This window comes from Homarus americanus, unplaced genomic scaffold (assembly GCF_018991925.1).
Source record: "Homarus americanus isolate GMGI-L3 unplaced genomic scaffold, GMGI_Hamer_2.0 scaffold16091, whole genome shotgun sequence".
NCBI lineage: Eukaryota > Metazoa > Arthropoda > Malacostraca > Decapoda > Nephropidae > Homarus > Homarus americanus.
Window position 1 is genome coordinate 35001 of NW_024754368.1, and position 4287 is coordinate 39287.

The 4287-nt window shown below is 46.7% G+C and overlaps 1 long non-coding RNA gene across 1 annotated transcript in view; it reads left to right on the plus strand.

Moving 5' to 3' along the window:
• Positions 1–236, plus strand: part of LOC121855778 — a 728-nt gene extending 492 nt beyond the window's left edge. The window contains exon 2 of the long non-coding RNA XR_006086848.1: positions 170–236. This is a non-coding gene — a long non-coding RNA (uncharacterized LOC121855778). The remainder of the gene's footprint in view (positions 1–169) is intronic.
• The last annotated feature ends 4051 nt before the right edge of the window (positions 237–4287 follow it).

The following is a 4287-nucleotide window of genomic DNA, read 5'->3' on the forward strand; positions in this document are numbered from 1 at the left end:
TTCATTCATATATAATCATTTGGATGTTGTGTTTTTCATCATTTATTTATTAATTTATTACTTTTTCATTTTTTCATATATTTTAACTTTTATCAATTTTTTGTTATTTAATTATTAAGTTGTCTATAGTTTCACCGATAATATACAGTGTTTATTGTGTGTCTCGTAGGTGTTGTGAACGAGTGACTACGGGACGGGAACAGCCGAGGAGGAAGGGAGACGAGGAAGAAGAAGGAGGAAGGAAGAAGAAGGAGGAAGGAAGAAGAAGTTGTGGTGTTGATGCAGCTACACAAATATAACTGATGTGTGAGGTATTGATGAACCTAACCTAACCCAACCTTATCTTAACCTAACCTAACCTAACCTAACCCAACCCAACCTTATCTTAACCTAACCTAACCTAACCCAACCTTATCTTAACCTAACCTAACCTAACCTAACCCAACCCAACCTTATCTTAACCTAACCTAACCTTAGTTTAACCTAACCTAACCCAACCTTATCTTAACCTAACCTAACCCAACCTTATCTTAACCTAACCTAACCTAACCCAACCTTATCTTAACCTAACCTAACCTTAGTTTAACCTAACCTAACCAAGGTCTTGTGAATGGTGCTTAATAACCCTGGGAGCTAACCAAGGTCTTGTGAACAGTTCCTTTTAATGATGACGAAGTTGCAGTCGATGATGCACTTAAAAGAGTGTGTGTGTGTGTGTGTGTGTGTGTGTGTCTGTCCTGAAGGCCTTGTACTTGTTGATATGGTCAGCATGTATCCCTTTAATCTCTCTCTGTCCTGACGCACTTTTCCTGTCTGCCCAGCCTCTCCCTACCCTTCTGTTCCTGTTCCCTCTCCTCCCTTTTCTTTCTCCTCTCTTTCCTAGATTTAACCATCCCCTCTCTATCCATTCCTGTTCATCATTTCCCCTTCTGTCTTTATTCTTCCTTATCCCTTTCCTCCTGTCCTTTCTTCAACCTCTCCCTTTCCCTCTCATCTCCATTCCTGCCCATGCCTTCCTCCACCATATCACCCAATCGCCCATTACCCTTCCCTCCCTACTCCTCCCCTTAACCCCTTTCTCCATATATCTCCACCATCCTCCCAACCCTTCTCACCCCCATTCATTCTTCCCCATCCTCCCATCCCCTTATTCTCACATCATCTTCTATTCCTCACCTAACCATAATTACCTCACCACTCACCATCATCCTCCCATTCTCTATTTCCCACGTATCCCACTTCCTCATTTCTCTCCCCACTCTCCCCCCATCAATTTTTCCAACCCCTCCTCTTTCCTCCCTCTCAGCTGGCGGTGAGGGGGTGATCGAGGCACACCATGGCTGCTTATTGATCAATGCCACAGATAAATATTAAGCTCGGTAAAGGGACTCACCCAGGCCACGATGGCTCGATAACTTGGGTAAATAAGGTGGCAAGAAGAGGGAGAGGGTGATGGATGGATGGATAACACGAGGGATAATGGATAGAGAGAGAGAGAGAAAAGGAGATAAGGAGGGAGAGGAGACACGTGCTAGCTGAGAGAGAGAGATGCACCAGGTGGTAGGTAGTAATGGTAACGACGGGAGGTAAGGGGGGGAGGGGGAAGGGGACTTACCTCTTACCTGAAATAAGGGTGTGGGACTGGGTACTAGTGGTAGTTATGGTGATATAGCAGTAGTAGTTGAGTTATGTAGTGTTTGTGGATACTATTGCTGTTCTTTCGTCGTGGTGGTGATAGTAGGTAATAGTGAAACTAGAAGGAGTGATAAAGGTGTTGCAGAAGTAGTTGGTTATTATTTTAGTTGTAATTATAGTCTCCAAAGTAGTACATAAGAAAATAAGGAGTCTGCAATAGGCCGGTTGGCCCGTGCATGGCAGCTCCTGTCGAGAGTTACTACCACTCTCTATCGTCCATGAATCTATCTAGTAGCTTTATTAGTCGTTGGGGTAGTAGTAGTAATAGAAGCAGTAGTAGGTATTATACTGCACTGTATGACGTAGCGAGGTGTTGAAGTATCTAATCATCTACTGCAATAACGGAAGATGTTGTCACCTGATAATAATAATAATAATAATTAACGGTTTATTGAAAGAGCTTAGCAGCCAGAAGGCTGAAAATATACAGTTACATATTTGGGGAATGGGTTTCGAATTACAAATCATATACAAGTAACATAAGTGACACAAATAAGATATATAATAACTAGATGGGGAAAAGCTCAAACTACAGGGCATTTCAACATCGTGACAGTGCAAGGAGTAGTGTTTACTGGGAGTGAATACACTGGTTTATTACATGTTATTGATAATTTTTACAATGGTTGGGACTGGGCTGTTCTTATAGCGATCAGTTCGTGCACGTATGGGCTGGATGCGGTTGTGGTGTCGAACAGCAATTCTCGGGCTAGGGATCTCAGGTGGTAGTTAGTGACGTGCCCTGGCTGATAGTAAGGAGCTCCGGCTGATAGTGAGCCCCAACTGATAGTGAGGAGTCCCGGCTGATAGTGAGGAGCTCTGGCTGATAGTGAGGAGCTCTGGCTGATAGTGAGGAGCTCTGGCTGATAGTGAGGAGCTCTGGCTGATAGTGAGGAGTCCCGGCTGATAGTGAGGAGCTCTGGCTGATAGTGAGGAGCTCCGGCTGATAGTGAGGAGCTCCGGCTGATAGTGAGGAGTCCCGGCTGATAGTGAGGAGCTCTGGCTGATAGTGAGGAGCTCCGGCTGATAGAGATTGTGTTAGATTAACGTTAATTTAGGTTAGCTTCAGGGTGTTTAATCATCAGGTGAAATAAAGCTTGAGTGCCTTGTCTTCAGGTGATACGTGTGAAGCTCACTAGATGTTTCCGTGTTGGCGCAGATTGAGGGAGGCAGAGGATGTTGGTGACTCGTGTTTCTGCCCTGGTGATGGTGATAATGGCGGTGATGGTGGTGGTGATGGTGATAATGGCGGTGGTGGTGATGTTGATAATGGCGGTGATGGTGGTGATGCCTCAGAGAGTAAATATCACGAGCTCCGGACGCCCAGACATAACCACTTACTGTGTGTGTGTGTTGGTCACTGCTCGAGGGCGCCCGGCCGTCTGGCTTGGTAGAGTGGGTTGTGGCCGGGAGAGGTAGGCAGGCAATGTGGGAGGAGTGGGATGTGAGAATGTGGGAGATCATTTTAGAGGAAGAGTGAGGAGAGGTAAGGGCTAGAGGTAGAGGATTGAATTGAAATGCCATGGCAAGTGTAGGTAGTGGTGGTAAAGCCAAGTGATGGTGGTGGTAGTAGTGGTGGTGGTGGTGGCAGTAGTGATGGTGGTGGTAGTAGTGGTTGTGGTGGTGGTGGTGGTGGTGGTGTGATCACCATTAAATATAATCTACTCTCTCGTCTTTTCCCTCTTCTCTTCTATCCTCTTTTTTTCGTCTCTCCTATCCACCCCTTCCACCCTTCCTCGCTACCATCCCTCCCCTCACTCCATCTTTCCTTTCCCCTCACTCCCTTCCCCCCCCCCCTCCCCTCTCATTCCTCCTCCTCCTCCTCCCACTTCACCAGCTCTCACTTCGCCACCCACCTCCCCTCTCACTTCACCACCCACCCTCCCCTCTCATTCTCACTCCCTCCCTCCCTCTTACTTCACCACCCACCCTCCACCTTCCTGCCTCAAATAATGGTCTTTAATAAACCAATTGTATTAAGTGTAGAACAAAGGTGTTATTGTGTGCCGGCATTAGTCCAGTGGCTGGCCGGCTCTTGTCTCTGTCCCTTAACTTGTGGCTGTTATGGCCGCCGCGTCACCTTACTGAGTTTGCTGAGGAAAACAAAGTCACTTTATACATCCGACGCCGCTGTGTTGTGTTGTTCCGGGACTGTGCTCTGGTTTTGGAGTGTCTTAGTTCCGGGTCGTGCTGTGCCAAGGATGGTGATGAGGTGTTATAGTTCCGGGTGGTGTTATAGTACAGTAGTTAACGTGGTTTGTGGTTCCTGTAATGTACGGTCACTGGTCCACTGCATGCCTCCAGTGCACGGTCACTGTACCGCTCCAGTGCACGGTCACTGTACGGCTCCAATGCACGGTCACTGTACCGCTCCAGTGCACGGTCACTGTACGGCTCCACTGCCTGGCGGCAGTATTGGCACTGTCCCAAGAAACACAGCTCGTCTGCGTCTAGGCTGTCCTGTAAATCCTCAACAATCCATTGAGTATTATTCCTTTTTAAGTGTGTGTGTGTGTGTGTTTGGATGTTTGTGTGTGTTTAAGTATGTATTTGGAGTGTGTGTATGTATGGATGTGGTGTGTGTATGTATGT